Source organism: Neodiprion pinetum, chromosome 1, assembly GCF_021155775.2.
Source record: "Neodiprion pinetum isolate iyNeoPine1 chromosome 1, iyNeoPine1.2, whole genome shotgun sequence".
Classification (NCBI taxonomy): Eukaryota; Metazoa; Arthropoda; class Insecta; order Hymenoptera; family Diprionidae; genus Neodiprion; species Neodiprion pinetum.
Window position 1 is genome coordinate 9,953,720 of NC_060232.1, and position 19,050 is coordinate 9,972,769.

A 19,050-nucleotide genomic window follows, 5' to 3' on the forward strand; every position below is an offset into this window, starting at 1 on the left:
GTCTCCACTCTTACCCGGGATGTAGAAACAGCAGGCGATTGTCACTCGTTGTCAGCTTGGCTGCAAAATAATTTTAATACGCTCGTCTTTGGCTGTCTACCTTCTTCTTTGATTTTTCAACTCATAATTGCGAGCTCCTGACGGAATTACATTCGAGGATTGAAATTACTCCGTAACCGTACGGCTGCTTTTATATTTTGGTAAAAATCTGAGACCCGAGATGCTACGAAATGAAATACGTAACAGTCGTTGACGTTTCAAAACGACAACGCCCGAAGAAAAGCTGCTATTCAAGTGTACATGAGTAGAAAAATACTGCTTTCGCACCTGAAGCTCTGAAGGTTCGTTGCGAATTCTTCTCGAGTCACAGAAACATCTTTTATGTAGTTAAATGAGATGAATCGTTTTTGAGTTTTTTAACTTGCCATGAAGATACACGAAACGGTTATTGTTAATCTTGTGGTTACTCAGAACTATTCAACAGTACGACACGTGAATTACAGATATAGCTAATTCCTTGTAGACATCTTTTAGTGATATTCATCACTGGCACAGCATATGTGCGTGTGTTGAACATCTCATCCAGTATTGGTACCTGAATCCATGTTTGCCTGAATATGACTTTTCCCATACATGGTAGTGGTTCTTTAGAATCGCCTTCTGCATGTGTGTTACATTTGCGAATGTTTTCCATGCCAGGGAACCGTGAAAGGTTGACGACAAGCAGAGTGTTTCGCTGTCAGAGAAATATAAGAATCCGAGAAATTCAGTATACTTAATCCGTTTCAAGATATCGGGGAAAAGTTGAACAGATGAGCATACTTTCTAAAGTGATTTCTTTGTGTTGACTGCCGCTCAAAAACTGACATCATTTTTGAAAATATCACAAGTCACTGACCACAATTTTGGAATGTTTCATCGTTTTTACTGTTCGACACATAGGCACGAAAAGTGAATTTCACACTTCAGGGAAAGCGAAGTGTATCGCAATAGCATTACTATTTTCATTTTAAATTCTTGAGAGATTTCAGAGATAGATTCCTTACTTTGCTAAGATAGTACTTGTTTAAAGCTTACGATAGTTCTCATTATGGAATAATGGTCATTACGTCTACCTTTATTTGTTTACCAATACACTTATCGCTCTTAAAAGAAAGACAATCCCATTTCTTGAAAATCCTGAGCATTGAACTTCTCTTGGCTTTATCGCAAGGCAATGAGAGAATACTTTGGCTTGCTATTTGTAGGCTAGCAACGCGATGCTGTTTCTCAACGTATTTTGTCTAGTGCTGCTGTTTTGTATTTCTCATTGTTTTTTTTTTTTTTGCTAACCCACGTTTACAATTGCATCTTATCAGATATATCTGAATTGTAAACTGCATCCACCCCGTCGTTGGTACGCCGTCGAGGTATCTTTTCCTTGTTGTAAGGAAAGCAGTTCACCAGTATTTGCGCCACTTCAACAATATTCATTCAGACGAGAGGTGAAATCAATTTCTCTGTAGAAGTTACGCATCGGCGACGTTGCGCCTTGTAAAACGACGAATGCTGATCCGAGATCTCCCGTCATGGGTTCGGCAAAGGGCGAAGAGTTTACAACTCGAGTTCAACCCGTTGGTCTGATTTTCATTCCTTGGTGTCGTATAAATATATTTTCGAAAATTTCGCACAGCGTTACACCGAAAGGTAACGCAAACGCTACGGCGGGGGGGAACTTTAGGGAATCCCGGTGTTGGAAGTCACTGACTAAATTGTTCGCCAAAAAGGTAGAAAAAGATGAGCCTCCCGACGTTGTAACAATTACGGTGCCAGCAGTCACTCTCTCGGGGCGCAAGCACTGGGTACGTTTGGTGCTGGTAGTTTACTGTCAGCTGGGAACCGTAGCGGCTGTTATACCAGCTGGGTAGTCTGGCTTTGACAATTAGAGTGTGTACAGTATATATGTGTGTGTGTGCGTGTACACCACGAGCACCTGCAGGTACAGCAATGCCTGCCTACATATCCGCCTACGCATTTTCTAACTAATTTGCAAACGTTGTTGTGCACCGTGCTTTACTCTCTCTATTCGCATGGGTTAATCAACGCAATGTGGTCATAATTATAACAAACCCGTTTCAGATGCAGTCCTGTATCCTCGGCTCGATTGTGCCTTCTTATTACCCAGCTTGACTCGTGCTAATTCAAAACGAGCTATTCCGGGAGAAATTTTTATATAATTTTGTAGTATGAATCGGGAATTTGCTGTTATTTTATGTTTTTGATTAAGGTCTATTCCCGATTGATGCGAAAATTTGTTTCATTTCACTTCCGTTGTCACTATACTCACGTTATCTTGAATTATGGACTGGCCAAACATCGTGCATCTTTGCGTGAATATTTTTTCCGTACTTATACTGCTTGTTAATTTAATGTTACAAGTTGCGTAACGAACGTACTTTTGCGTCTGGTCTTGTTATACGTCGTCGCGACGATGGAACGACGACCTTAGCGAAAACGATTAAGGTTACATTGGGTAATAGTATTATTTCATGAGAAATGGACGCAGTCCATGCACCGCCGGTTACAGAGACGTTGCTATTTCATTGTTTTCACAATTTTGCGTAATGCCTAGCCGGCTTTTTAAAACTGCTATCCTCTCGATTCCGGGTAACTATTCGCTAGGAGTGAAAATTTTATGTGATTCTTGTTTTTAATTTAAGACGTTAGAATCATCTTGATATATAATTTCAAGACAGCTTCGAGGCTTAGCATTTACGCTTTCTCTCTGAAGTTGTGGTCGTGAATTTTCCAATCGCATAACGTGAATTCAACCGTATTTCAAAGCAGACGAGGAGTAGACGCTTCGTTTAAGAAATATAGAATACTGTAAGCATGTTTTGATTGTCATATTGCCGCTTGCATTCCAAGTAAATAGATCATGCGATTTATGAATTGTTAATTATTATTTTGTGAATCTTACTTGATTCGTTTTCTGAAAGGAAGCACACCGTAGTCTGTATAGGGTGGACAGATTTTACTTGGCGTTTGGGGTTTTATCATCCATGAGATTGTAGTAACCAATTTAGTTCCTGATATTCGATTTATCGTGTATTCAGTTTACACTTGAATATGAAAATATGTTTCCACTGTTCACAAATTGCAGGGGTTGAAAATGAATTATTTATTTTCAGGTAAGCAATCAATTCAATCGAGATGTTAGGTCACTGGAGGTGCTGGTAAGTAGTCAGTTTTAGTAATATTTTTATTTTTTTTTTAAACAAAAAGAAAAAACTATTAGTTCTACAAATTTTTTCAATTTAATATTATATATTGATCTTAGGATTTTGAAAGATGCTGTTTTACTCAAGCGGCTTACAAGTTCAGTATGTGAACAAGTTTAGTCAACTTTTTGCTAATAACCGATTATCTTGTAGCGTCATAAAGTCGACTATATGAGGTACAGTATCGGCATCTCTGGGGCAAGAAATTGAAAATGCAGGAACCGGATACAAAAGTGTACAATATTCCTGTCTGTTGTTTAAGGGATTTAAAGCCATTCGTGAAAGGCAATCTATGAATTGCCGTCTACTTTTTGACTCTAAAGTTCCACTTACATTCTTATCTTTCGCAATACCTAATTAAACATAAATTCGTTTCGAATAACCGGTTAAAAATTGCAAGGAACCAAACCAGACACGTATAAATAAAGTATAAATGACCGTCTATAATATATACGGTCATTTTGGCTTTATCTGTCTGAATAAATATTTTAGTAATCACATCAGTGATCTGCGAAAATGTTAATGGGTAATGGGATATTATACCGCAACACTGTCGATATTATACTTCGATCCTTACTGCAAAAAACCTATCCATAATACTAATTCCAAATAGTTGGAAAAAACAAAAATAAAAATTTTGGAAGCTAGCTAATTAACCACACAACTAATCACCCTAAATCGGTAAATGACATTTGCCTGAAACAAAATCGAATCATCAGCGAGCAGATTATTATTTAAACGTGAAAAAAGTTGCTGGGTATTTTCGAACGAACGACGAGATTCGGACTGATGCCGTACGATAGCGGATCCGGAATATCATCGAGGTAATGAAATCGCGTTTCGGACGCCGCAAACTAGCCATACTAATGAGGGCGGTTTGTGCGTGGGCGCCCTTTCGCCTCGCCCCGACAAGACGACTTACGCCCAGCGGAAGAGCAAACAGGGCTCCACACGACCCAGGTTCTTGGCGTGGCTCCTACCCACCTCGACGCAACGAGTAGTAAAACTACTCGAGTAGGCGCTCAACCAGTTAATTATAGGATTAATCTGTAAACTGGATTGTGTATCCGGTGATCAACCTCGCTCACGCGTTCAAATGCACCTCGGCGTTCGTTCGTTCGTTCGTGCGAGTTGAGTGAGCAGGTAGAAGCCTACCTACATACATTTATAAGTAGGTAACAGCTTCTCCTGGGATGCGACTCGCGTGCCGCCGCCTCGTCTTATCGCGTCTGGTAATCTTTCCGCGATCCAAACGCGTATCATCGCATTCATCTCTGATATATATTCGTGAACGAGTTATATTCAGAACCGGCCGCTGCGGATATTCGCCGCGGAATCAATCGAATCCTGAGACGCCGGAGCGCTTCGCTCAAATCGGGCCCAGTTCATCCTCTTTGAATTATTCATACAGCCTCCGGGTGGGGTGGATTCGGACACGGAGATCGGCATGTGTGTCTGTATGACTTCTCGAATTCAATGTTGACACAGGACTTTGCTCGATGGTCTCTGCTCGGTCCTGATAACTACCAGCGATGGTCTTGCCACCGGGTCACTGATAACCATCGGGGCTTTGACGGACTTGGACGAGAGACCTTGAATATTTAGCGTGGGCATTTTCAACTGACGAATACATTTTCGACTAGTTTTTATACGATTTTCGGGAAGATCGAGGGTATCTTCTTGATATGCACTTAAATTTTGTCTGGTTTGGGTAGATTACCTTAGGTTACATTGCGGTGGAAGTATGAAAGGAATTCAGCACCAGCCAGAGTCCAGATAAAGATATGAAAATGCCAAAAGATCGTTGCGGTGTAATTTGGATTGTACAAGTCGTAAATAATCTTTGATCTTACCGCTGAAAGTCGTCTGGATTAATTTATCTCTACACCAAGTAGCAGCAATATACAGGGTGGGCCAAGAAAAACCGCAACGATTTGAAACACGAGTAAAATGCGAAAAATTTTATTCCAGAAATTAGAAGAATGAACCTTTCAGACTAAGAAGTTAGTTTGAAATGAGTCCTGGAAAATCGGGAAATATTAGGGAATTTGATATTTAATGGACGTTTGACACCCTCACTCTGTACATTGTACTTGTGAGGGATGTATTCCGTAATTTACTATGCGCTTATACGTGATATCAAATTATCCATAACTCCATCGAGAATACCGATTTCCACGAACTTACCTAGAATCTGTAGATCATGCAGCGATCGTGCAGTTGGTTCCCACCTGGAACATATAGTGTACAGGTGTAATTAGTTTAGCTGAAGTGCGTAATCTGATTCCGTCAACTCGGATACTCCGACGATATCCTTACAAGTTCCCGATGTATCCCAGTAACGACAAGACTCCTCAACGTCAAGTAACCACCTTAACAGCTGTTTTCCTTCACTGATTGTTGGTTATGCAAGAACCTGGTGCCGACACCGTAATACGCGAGCCAGTCATCGCTCGACGCTTTCTTTGCTCGCTGCTCGCTCTTTCATTGTTTCCATCTCTACACTCTATTCGCGTTTCTGCAGCTCACGTCACGGCGCTGACGTTACGGTCGGCATTCCCGGTGCAAAGCGGTTTTTCACTCGGGCAGTTTGTCACGGAAACAAAAGGTGCACAGCAGAATTCACTTGACGTTATTATCGCTTAATGCAGGTCGAATGCGACGCGGTGATGTCAAAATTCTTTAGCTATATTCTAGAATCCGAATAGTCGACAAGTTGTTTTAAAGTGAAACGCAAAATGTAACCTGCGTTGGTAAAAAAGAAAAATTCGATTTTGTGGAAAGCCACAGGTTTCTTTGTCAATTCGGTTTGCGATATCGTCTCCTGATAAGAAATAGCGTGCGTATGAATGAATATATATATGTATATCAAGCAGCCATTTATCACTGTCGCTGAATGATATTATTCGGGCACACTCTGCCTTTTGAATAATGCAGTGTGGACAAAATATATACATGTATACACGGTTACGAGATTTTTCCTCCCTTGGCATGGAATATCGCGATGCTTTACAGTACAGCCTACGGTTCGATTTGTCAAATGTTTTCAATTACACATGCGTAGTCGTGTTCGGGAAAATCTGTGACCTACATTCAAGTCTGCATAATTTATAGGAAAGGAAAGATTAATTTTTTCGGTAAACCAAAAAGAAACACGAAACACAATTGTAACCGCTTGATTGGTAATTTATTGTCTATCAGACAAACCAGTGATCCTGTTTACGAAATGTCGACTCACTTGGATTCCACAATTATAATCGTCGGCTAATTCTTTACAAAAACAGGTATATTTACAGCCTATTTTGACATTTCTTACTCCGCGATTGAAAGCTTTCACGTAGCGTTGCATTGATACTAGCGATAAAAGGATACCAACGAGAACTTATTCTGTTAAGAAACAGATGAACTCGTCATTTTTATCATCATTGAAAATAGTAGGTAGCATAAACTCAAACGTGCACTGCAGTCCTACAGGTCAGATGTACTGTTATTTTTTTCCAATAACTGGAAAGGAAAATTTGATTTGAGAATCGCCGAAGATGCCACTGTGCGTAAAATTGAGTTATTCGAAAGTGCGCGTGCGTCAAAGGAAGCTCTAGTGTGAAAAATATAGAATTTTAGATGTGCGCATGCGCCAACGTTGCTTTACCGCACTTTTCGGAAATGGTACACTTTACGCACGCTATACAGGATTCGAAAATAGAGCTTTTCAAACAGGTGTTGAAAAGAAATGTTTTAAGGTCATTCGGTTAGAACTCAATTCCTCTAAAGCTCAAATAACTTATTTTCGGTTTTCATACGTGAAACTATCTTCGGAGGAAAGGCCCTCACTAATTCACGTAAAGGGCTATTCAAGTATCAGCTAACGTTCAGAGAATCATTGTCAAATGTTACCCGATAGTAGTAGGCATTCCAAGCAAGCGTTAGCTAACATAGGAAATTCGAAGTGCGTGCTCAAAGTGCACTTTTCTGCCTGCTGGATAAAAATTAGAAAATTTCCTCAAGAGGATGTGTTAATAAATGCATGAATTGCTAAAAAATAATATCTTAGCAAATACAATGTTTATTGCATGCATTTAAGAAAAAAGACACTGTATAATGTATTTAATACTCAACGAATAATGAATTTATGTATTGAAAAACATGTTAATGTGTATTAACAATGAATAATAATTAATATTTAATAAAGTAGGAATAAATTGAACAGGATGTGACTATAAATGGCAAATGTGTTATTCTCAGGTAATGAATCGATTTGCCAATAAAATTTTTCAAAAAGCGTTAACTAACGTTAAAAAACATTAGTGGGCACAATCAGCAAACGTTACTAATCGTTATCACTAGGAGTAGGATGCAAAAATTTTTAAACAATGTGTTAGCTAATACTTGAATGGCCCTTGATAAAATGATATTTCCCCACTAGTTCTCGAATGTTACACAAGTGAAGAGTATCGCATTTAGCGGATCAGACCTTGGTAATTATTAATGGTGGAATTAGGCAGATTATTTCTCCAATAGCCTGCATTGTATGTTTTTTTTTTTTTTTCATAATCATACGTGATTAGTTTTAGTACAGTTCTGCATTTCACATTTAGCCAGTAAATCGCTCAATTATTTGGCATTGTTACGTTATTAGTTACAAGTTAGCTATGAATTTATAAGTCTCATTACTTCTTTGATTTTTTCTTGGGATTTTTTCTCGTTCGTTGACTCCATGTTTTTCTTTTTTCTTCAATTATTAAAAAATTTTACACTTTCTCATAAGTAAAAGTTCGAAACTAGTTTCTCATTTTCTGTCGCTACGCGAACATTTGACTCATCGTCATACGTTTCGGTCAATTTCTTGCAATCACGGTTGTTAATTAACATTCCAACTAAGTAAACCAACAAATTCAAAGTTCCCTACAACGTCATTCACGTACGCGGCAGAAAATCGTACTGTCAATACGGACAAAAACTTTGTATGGTCCATGTACGAGGATATTATTATATGCTGCTCGCGTAGTCGGCACTCTGTATATTCACGACCTCAAACCTGCATCCCATGTTCATTTAACGCAGTCTGTATTAGGCAATGCCGGCCGCGTGTGCGCCGGAGAGCGATTGATTCCACACTTGATGCAAAACGACACGTTTTCATGACTTGCTACAGGTTAATGTGATGAATAATGGACATCGCCGGCCATTAATCAGTCCGCCCCGCTTTTTGCCTGCAAACAAGCGCGCCCCTACCGATTGCCGTTGATACGTCACTTTCAGATTACACGATTTACACGCATTTCGCGAGCATTTCACGCGCATGCCCGAGTCTCTGAAAGTATTCATTCGTACGCTCTTGCTCGCTGTACGTAATTTCTGCCGTGACGAACGGACTGCGATTAGGAATGAACCTTCGAATCATTTCTAAACCCATGTCTCTTTCACAACGCCCCGTATCATAGGTAGTATGTTTTCCGACAACTCAATGCCGTCCTCATGACGAATGATATTATTGTAGGTACACTCGAAAACAAAAAAAACCCTTGACTGATCTATGTACGAAAGACTTCCGTCAACTGCTAAGCGACTACATAACGATATTATGAAAATGCAAATGAAGGTTGAATTGAGCTGTTGAAATATCAGCATGGTAACGTCGATTAGATTCAGGCAAAAATCGCTATTTCCTGATCAATCTGCCAAATTATTTTCTTGTATTTGGACTCAACTAGCGAAAGAAGTGTCAGCTTCGTCATACTTATTGATCGAGTCTTCTTATTGTCGGTGAACTGAAATTTTGCAGGATAAATAGTTCCACGTCACTCCGTCGGAAGTAACCGGGTACTTTCTGCGGTGGAAGTAGCTGAAAACTATTCGAAAAGCTTCAGCACTAGTCGGTGAGACGACGGGAGACGTTTACTCACTGTCAGAACTTCCGTAGGCAAAGTTTTGTTCAACTTTGGAGAGAGAGAGTGTTCATGATTGTGCTGAAGAATGAAACGAGTCGTCATCAATGGATCTGTAAGAAAGAGAAGGAAAAAAAAAAAAAAAAATGAAAGTCTTTCTGAAAACTGGCAACTACGCCGATGGCTACGGTTTCATTTTCGTTTTTCAACGAAATATAAACAATGGGTTTGTATAACTATGTATTGGCCGTTCCACACAACCGTAAGAACAACAGCTCTTCGGTATCGATTGAGATGAAGAGAGCTTGCACGCATGACTCGTTTGTAATAAAATTAATGGAGCGTAGCTAACCTCGCGAGGACATTCTCCTTGCTTTCATTTACCTCTGTAACTTCTGCTTGAGCAATTCCACGCTTCAATTTCCACACATGCAACTATGCCCGCCTCCGAGGTCTTTGTTACTTAGTTTACTGCTGCCGCGTCTCTGCGTTGGCTATTTTCGTTCTAATGCCGATGTGGAGTTAGAGATATTCAGATTATTTATAATTTTCCCGCGATTTTTTACGCGCCATCTCATTGAAATATGCGTAGCATTCCACTGAAGCAGAGGTTGGTAATTGAAAATAAAACGTTCTGATCATAGTCATTAAGTAGACACTTTTTTACTAACGTAGTAAAAACAGATTTTCAATGTTTTAGATCACGGCGATCTTCCGTTCTATGTTATAAGTTAAAGATCCTACGAATAATTTCTAATATGATTAAGTACTGCTGCAATCCTGTCAGCTGCTAGATCGATAGTCCAATTTACTAAATCGAAAAGTCGCGGTGAAAAAAACTGGAGTAACATCAGCGAAGAAAAAAAAAAAAAAAGATAAAAAACGTGGCAGTCCCTCCAGTAAGAATTGCTTACAACAGAAATTTTGTCGCGTGAATTTTTCTGAGGATAATAAACGTATGTCGTCATCCGCGTGATACTGGTCGCACTATAAATTTTACAATATTTTTTTTTCTCTTCAACAATTCTGTGAAACAATCAACTTTTATGTTGGGCATGCAGCGGTGCCTAATATAAGATATAAAAAACAGTTCGAGTTCTAATCGCATGTGTTTTTATGGCTTGTTACACGGCGGATAATTATGATTCACTCACCATGCTCGTGAACAACGACATTATTTTCAAATGAACCGTGCACCAAACGACGAATCGAGACACTGACGGATCTGCCAAGTACCTCGCATTTAATTTCTATTTATAATTGGTCGAAGCGTTGACTTATCCCGACGGCTCGACAATACCGTATAAATCAGGTTTCTTCATCTCATTTTATCACCTCTAATCAGTTTTTTCATATTAACACTAGGACGGTAACGGGAGTTGAAAAAACACCCAACGTGGATTTAATTTTTCCGCTACAAGAGAACAGTTTACGTTTTCGACTTGAGACACCGACCATAATTCACACTTTTTTGAAACTTACGTAAAAAGTTTTTTGACCCACGTGATTCTTTATTCAAAAAATGAAGAAAATGATACTCCATAGGACCCTTAACGATATGATGTACCCGAGAGATGGAATTTATGAGATTGGGGGATTCTTTCACCCCCGTTACTAAAATAGGTAAAAAAAAAATAAAAAAATATATAACTTCACCGTTCTAGGGTTGATTTTAGCCGGTTATCTTATCGCGTTTCTACATATCGATGTTATTCCTGTAACCCAATTATTCGCTACAGGTTTTTCAAAGCTTGTACTCGTTTGCGACGAGGCATACCTGAATTAATCGAAAAATAGGGCGAGAGAATTCAACCTGCGATTGAAAATTAGCACACATGTATTGTAAATGGGCAGAAAGCCGCTCGAACAGTATCGCCACCAATAGCCAGGTGGGAGTTAGCGCCCCCCTCTCTATACGCGGCGTTCTACATAAACGGACACGTACATTTATAACGTGTGTACTCATTGGATGTTCACGGCCAACGAGTCGCGGCGAGTCTTCGTCGCTGGCAAAGGTAATTGCTTTACCTACTTTATTAGGCCATACAATGACACGCGTACCGACGTCCGGATGAATTGCTCCCGCGTGAGCCGTCTGCATTATTCAAACCTACTAACATTAATTATGTACCGTGTCATAAATGCCGACTCCGCGAGGCGCTTTGCACGGATGCCTCCTTCGAAACATTGGTCAAATTTCGCGTCTTCACTTTTCGATCATTTATTCATTCACCTGACATGTATGTTCATGTATGTTCATCGTGACATCGTTGCAGACGTACGTATTGGTATGTAATTTAGAGACTATGAAAATTTTACGCGAATCTAATCGCACTGTTATATTGCAGAAAACTCTGTCAATGTACGTAAGAGCCTGGAACACAACGGTTGTCTCACAATTGGACGCATGAAAAATATAATACACCGACTATGTGGTCATTTTGAAAATTTCTGTATATGGAAATGATGCTTTCTATAGTAAGAAAGTTTTGCTCGAGCCTCCGATAGATTTACTCGAGTGATTTCCGTCTTTCGTTTCACAATCAGTCTGCTGCAAATCTAGAAGCAGGGTCTTGTACATTTGAAACGAAGTGGTATTCACTCATAGATCGAGCGATAAGCAATTTCAAGGGATTCCAAGCCACTCGAAAGTTACTGCTTTCCAAAGTAGTTTACGATTTCAAGAAGTAAATAAATGTACGATATTATGCGATTTCAATAGATTTTACGTGATTTTAATCGATCACGCATGATTTCAAATAATTTCACGCGATTTCACGGGATTATCCGTGATTTCAAGCGACTTTACAGTGACTGTTTTCAAAAGTAGTTTGCGATTTCAACAAGCGAACACACCCTTGATTTCAAAGCAATCATATTACAAAGCAGCTTGATTTTTCTGCCACACCATCAGGAACGATTCATTTCTGTTGCAATTACCACCCGTAATAGACTACAATCTAAATCGTAACTTGAATGTTACAACCATTTTGGAAATTTTTCATTTCTGTAATCCGAACTCGTTCGTTAGTAATCGGTATAGATTTGCAAGTTTTGGGTTACAGGTTTCGAAATTTTCCGAAACCAGATGCCGACTGTCAAAAATAATTGGATTACTGTGCATCATTATGACTATGGCTATCACACAAAAGAAGGTGAATTTGGTTTCGTCTCTGTGCGCAGTTCGTTCGACGTTCAGTGTTCAGTTACTAGTAATTGTAAGGATAATTGGTGGGCTAGTTCTCATTCTCAATGGTCGTGTCTGCCGCGATCCTTTCGCAATAATTCATCCCGTTTATGTCTATACTTGAGCTCGCCTGGCCGTGGTTGCGCAAAAATACATGCTTCTCTGGGCGCAGAGTCGACCGTTTGAGTTTCTAACCATTGTTGGTCTGGTAGGACGCTGCTATTTAAACTCCAAAACCCGATTGAAGAGAGATAAGATCGCTAGTTGTCCGTAACCGAGTGACGTCGTGATGAAATCCCTTTGTGATATACCAACTCGATCAATTGGATGAAGCCCGCAATCACCGCCCCACGAGTTCCATGCATTACAATGAGCGCCCAAACTCGCACTGTGCGTTTCAACCTTAACCTTAGCCTCGATCTCAATTACCGTTATCCTGATTTTAAAGTTGAATAAAATCATTGCGGAAGCCTTTCGCTATCAGGCGTATCATGATATTCAGCAGCAAGAAAAGCAGACAGCCGAAGTCGAGCTTATTGTGCTGTTTTCTCTCAGTTCCTCAAACTCAATCAAATGAACGAAAATCGGAAAGGCCTATCTAACGCTGAGCTTTTACCCGTCTTGGTAGAAGTCTTCTTTACCATCTCTCTCTCTCTCTTCCTATGAAATATCATTCTCTCGTACGAAAATTCTGTTGGAGCTGTAACGAAGGACTATTTAAGTAGTACAATTATATTGAGGGACTCAATTCTGAGAACGTATTGAAATCAGAATATATAAATTACAATAGTTCACATGGCCGATCATGGGCAAACATATGACTAAAGCCTTGATAAAACTATGGAATTTGCTATTATCATGATTAAAAAAAAGCTTACTTATTATTCAGTAGTCTGTACATTGATTAAAATTGTACCCTTCCGAAATATTATCATGTCGAAGTTAGTAAAGTCATCGTAACGATTCATGCTGAGGAAAAACTATTATTTCTTGATTTTGGAACTTTTTGAAATTCCGCAAACCGTAATAAAACAAAACATCATCTGATCATATTTGGAAATCTTTGTTTCTTCAAAATCATTGTAAAAATAAAAAAATAGGCATGTTTCTCAATGTTTCGTTACGGTAACGCTACTAACTTCAACCTCGTGAAATATTACTACTGAGCTTGAGCGTCCCCGCGTATTTCCATCTTGATATCTCTCAGGAATCGATTTTGCTACTTTTGGTCGTACCGATAAGAGTGTGAACTTGACAGAAGTTATTATTTTTGCGAAAGTTCATTTGACACCTAATAAGTTACGTTAGGGATGTATAATTGTGTATTGGAAATGAGATTATTTAGATGAAAAAAATATATTCGCATTGCTAATTGTTGTGTTAGTTCATATTGAATAAGTAGCCTGGTTACTATTGAAACAACATTTATTGACTGGTAGTGCGTTACATATAGATATCTCGTTTGCTCTAACTTTTCGTCATCTCGCAGACCGGTCACGCATAAACGCCTTGAGGCGACGTTGCAAGACAATTTGAGAACCGCACACTAACCAAAAAACAATCCATTGCTACCATAGCAAGTATATTGTTTTTCTTAAAGGCTGTGAAAAATCGTCATATCCAAGGAAATTCACAAGTCATTTTAAAAGAAATTCCACCTCAGTTGAATCCATCTTTTCTTTTACTCTGGAATCCACAATTGATTTCGATCATCGCCTAAACCTTCTTCGTACCTTTCCGAAAGAATTTTCACACTACGTGTTTTTTTCAGTACAAAAAAAGTAATGCAGCAGATTCCACGCAAAGTTTGTTTATACAGGGCTGCTCTGTGTAACAATAAAACAACGCAGAGTCACCAAGGTTCGAGACATGCCCAGTTGGCTGCCTATAACCGGTTCATGCGATTCTTGTCATACAAATTTCCACGTCGAAATGTCGTACTAATGCCATCGGTCAACGGTAGCAGCAACAGCAGCTAGAAGCCGGCAGCGTACGCTCTCTGGCCCTTTGATTTATCGGGACTTTTCAATCAGCTCTCTCTCCCCCTCCTCCCCCTCATTGATTTACGGCACGTAATTATAGCGCTGATCACTTACGAGCGGTAATAACGAACCGCCATCCATACGTAGAGCACAAACCCAGGCGTTAATAATTAAATCCGATCGAGTCGTGCTACATACACAATACACGTGGTGTACTCCAGGAATATCGAGGTGAGCGTCTACCTGGGAGGGGCGGCACGTTATTCGAGGACAAAACTGCCCCTTGGGCTATCGGCTGCGCCTTGCGTACTTCAAATAAACCTGCTCATGAGCGTGCATGTCTGTGTTCGCTCGTACAGCAACAACGACTGCAATTTTGATGTGACTACCGAGTCAGGAAGCCTGAAAAGAAAGTACCTAAGTATACCTGCGGGGTATGGCAGTTGTACCGTTATATTTCTAGATTATTGGCGTACGAGCAAGGTAAACCTAGACGAAGGTGAATCCTCGTTCGCAAATTGATCGTCAAGATGGCAACGATTCATTAAACCGTGCAAGTTTAATCAATTCACCGCTACTTTCACGCCTCCTGCGTGTATGCAGAGAAGAATGTTCGTTGAACGAACGATGAACGCGTTGACTCAGCTTGTTCAATACTGTGTGTTACCCTGAAAATGTAGTGGGATTAATATGTCGCGATAAAGTTCGTTGTACCAGTATTTCATTAATGCCAATAACCTGACACTCGGCGTTTTTACTACTCTGGAAACACGTTTTTCCCCTTCGGGTACCTTAGCTTGAATCTTAAGAGCAGCTTATCAAAGTTCACGGATATCTTACCACCGGCGTAACTGAGACGGCTCCAAGGTGTTTTGCACGCTCAATCCGTACTCTCGAGTCACACTTTTGCGAGTTTGCGGGAGCAGCTGGCTGCGAGACAGGCACTACAGGGATACAGGTTCACTGAGAAGCAGTGGACGTGTATCTGGTCTCTCGTATATTATACTAAAGGTAGTAACTACGGTACTGGCGTACAACGATCTGCCGCCTACAACGACACGCGAATGGAATTTCAATCACGTGCCTCTGACTCTTGAAACTTTCTAATAGATCGAAGGTGGGTAAGGGGAGGTCTGTAGTAGATGCTTAACGAAAAATCTATCGCAAAGCCAACAACCAAGTTGAATTACCAGCCTGTCCACAGCGCTATCGGAAACGTTGATTAAACGCAAGATACTCTTGATGATGATACACTCGCGGAAAAAATTAACACCCCCTCGCCCCGTTGTTGACCGAAATATGTTCAACTTTGAAACGCTGCGCGCTGTAACTTTGCGTAAGATTCAGATTAAAAAGCTGAGGCAAAAACGATTTTGAAGCTGAAAATTTTGGTTTCGAGCTCCATTTTTCAGATTCAGTTTATATTTTGCTCGATATTTAAGTCGCAATTCAAGAAAACTGTTGACTTCCACTAACGTGTACTCTTCAGAGGGTTGCTCTAATCAAGAACATATCCCTTAAATGTGTTATCTAGCATAGCGGTGCTGGCATTGATTCGGTAACCGAGCAACGATTATCATCACGTAATTATATTGTATCGGGGAAAATTTGAGAATGCATGAATGCAGCTTTCTAGATCACGCTACTTTATACAAATACACGCGATTTCGCAATGGATACACAGCTTGCGAACGCTAGTGGCGTTACTGAAAGTCATTGTTTCTTGCAACCTATGACCTGCCCGCGTTGCATGCTGCTTCCGCTTCAGTTGTTAGTCAAATGCTCGCTGAGAATTTATATTGCCAGCTTGCAACTCGTATCGTGTCCTTGAAACAGTCCATGAATGAACCAACTGTCCACCATGGGTTGAAAAGTGTATTTTATATGGAAATAACGTAATCATCACGACAGTGTCTTTCATAATCCGTACCTACTTCATTTGATTTAATGAATTCGTGAGGCACTCCAATGTACACGTGTGGACATTAATTCAGAAACGGCTAATTTTTCAGCCTAATCTGCGTTACCAACGTAATCGACTCGGTCGAAAAACTAGTCGTCTCTGAATCAATGTTCACCATGTGTATATCATTTGTCCTTGAATAGTTTTCGTTTCGAGAGAACAAGGGACGCCCTTGGATAAGTAAAATGATCTTGACAAAATTGTCGGTCGTGTAATAGTACCAACCAAAGATTACGTAATACTTTTGGTAAAATATGTACAGGTTTCTTTGTATACAATAACTCCGGTACAGAAAATGAAAATACTACCATCCACGGTCTGACATAATTGTAGATTAGGCACGCTATGGGCATATATTACATAGTTCTGGACGCAAACTCCGTAGCGTCACAGAGCTCACTCGGGTCTCGACCTCTTCCGTAATTACTAGTGTAGCTAGAATATCAAAAACCTCAAGACCACGACAACCGACGACAAATGTAACAAGTAATAATGCATAACGCACTCACAGGACGAGCTGTTACACAATTATAGAGAGACTGCCGCGATACTTCGGAGGTCTGTTGTTACATTTCTTTAATAACTTTTTGGTATTTTTTCCGTACTCTTAGTTCAGTCAAAAGACAAGCAGCACAGTCTTATCCGATCTCTCGATCTGGTTTGGAGACTAGAATCGGCTCGACGAATTCAAAAGACTTGAAACGAGTTGAAGTCAACTCATATGACTTCACGTTCTAATCTTACTTGACTGTATTTAGCTTCGTGAGAACTCAAGTTAATAGTGCAATACTAAAATTCGTGTTCTCAATGCCACTACAAATTCCTTTGTTCATGACGTTTGTTCAATGAAATTTTTTTCATACAACGTAGCACGCGTTTTCATTGGATATAATCCAGTTCTCAGAACGTAACAGGTACCTAAGCGGTGAAAGGGAATGGCTCCATCTATTTTATTCACATTCATATATTGTATACACGGAACACACTTTCTTACACTATCGTCTGAAACCTCGTATCGAGTTGGCACAAGTTTACAAACTGTTGAAGTCACCTGACATGAACAGGTCTGTTTCGCAATGAAAAACGGAAGTGACCGAAAATCTGTGGGGCTTTAAGTTAGCTCGACTGTGACCTTAATTTTCATTTCTTATTGCGTAGCGAAACATCACGATGATCTTTCGTCGTCATTTTTGAAGCCACATAGTGTTCTACTACATACAGCAGATTATTTCCTAAACCGAACGAAACATACAGGGAATTACTCTATACGCGGATGAAGTAAATGTTGTTCCGTTTCAATTACTGGGCTATCTTCAGCAAGAATCTTGCTGCATTATTCATGATTATTTAGTGACCCTAAAACTTGTTAATGCCTACTTACGTATTCAAACACCGCTCGGTGGTGTTAGTTGGACAAACCGAGAGTCGGCGCGTCGAGTTCTGAGCCCTCTATTCCTGGCAATGCACATTTACGCCTTACTCGTGTTCCTCGCCTCTTCTTACCACGCTCCATGTGCTTAGTTCAGGTGGTATTTACAAGTAACGTGTACACATACGCGTGATGTGTTGGTCGATTTTAATGGTCAATCTAGAAACCCTCGTATTTTCATAGTTTTCTCACCTTTTTTCACTCATTCTTAGCGCTTCGTGATTGTTTTTTTCAAGTTCCGAGCCTCGCTCACGCTTGGAAATTACGCTAACCCTAAGCGTTGTACGCTACCAAAGTTTATGACTATGAGATAACCGCGTTGATGTACTGAGATTTGCAGTCTAATACAGAACCGACAAGTTTCGCGTGAGAAACTTACCCTACATGCAGGCTTCAGCTCATTGTCGATCGACGTTCCTGATTACTCTTAATTTTTATTCAGGCAGCACGAATGTTTTGGAAATCTAATCTGCTGTCTACATCACTGTAAACTAGTTCGATCTAGACGTATTTCGTGTGTAAAAAATAGGCTCCTGGATAACAGTATTTGATCGAAAACAGTCCAATCAATTAACCTTAAGAAACAAGTGCATTTGTGTATCTCCTACTACATACTTGATCAAATTTTTGTTATACTCAGATATATTGCCTTGAAAAAACGTTTTTCGTCAAACGTTTATCATTGAGGCACGCGTAGATTCTCGCGTTCTAAGTCATGACAACGATCCTTTTTTCCTCTGAAATGGTTTACAGTTCACAATCGCATCTTATAGGCGTATATCTATCGCATATATCCCTCACGTGATTGTGTCAAACGCCGTAAATTTTTGTTCTCGCATTAAAAAGTAATGGGACGTTACAGAGAAGCACGTGGAATGCCAGATGATGACGGATCCCGTTAAACGCTCGCCCATAACAATCAAGAGGAGAAATTGAATACTTCCGTTTTGTTCGTGGAGCCTTTTTAAGCGTTTGTTTCTTGGCACAGAGTTGTGCGTTCGTATCATAATCGTGGAATATAGGAAGGAGGCTTGCGCATGTTCACACTGATGGACTCGAATCTATGGTGAACAAAGTTGAAGTTGGTAACGTTACTGTAACAATGCATGTTTAGGAAACATCGTTACTTGGCAACTTCAGGATTATCTGAAATTTAGTAAACCGTAATAAACAAAACATACTCAAAATTTTGAAAGCCAACTTCCTGAAAGTCGTTCTAAAATTTGACAACAATGAACTTTTCTTTGACGGTTCGTTATGTTAACGTCACTAACTTCACCCTCTTTCGCATCTGCGTTGAGCAGCTCGTGGATCTGTAAATTCTTCAGTCGGTGTGTCGTTGCG

At 39.9% G+C, this 19,050-nt stretch overlaps 1 protein-coding gene and 1 long non-coding RNA gene across 3 annotated transcripts in view; one reads left to right on the top strand and one right to left on the bottom strand.

The window, feature by feature from the left end:
• The window catches only part of LOC138190342 (CCR4-NOT transcription complex subunit 6), a 319,292-nt gene that overhangs the window by 85,966 nt on the left and 214,276 nt on the right, over window positions 1-19,050 (top strand). The gene's annotated exons all lie outside the window — the stretch shown is intronic.
• LOC124224966 (uncharacterized) lies at window positions 14,488-15,319 on the bottom strand. The gene is made up of 3 exons (XR_006884960.1): window positions 15,155-15,319; window positions 14,791-14,982; window positions 14,488-14,716 (listed from the first exon to the last, which is right to left on the bottom strand). It is a non-coding gene; the product is annotated as an uncharacterized lncRNA (long non-coding RNA).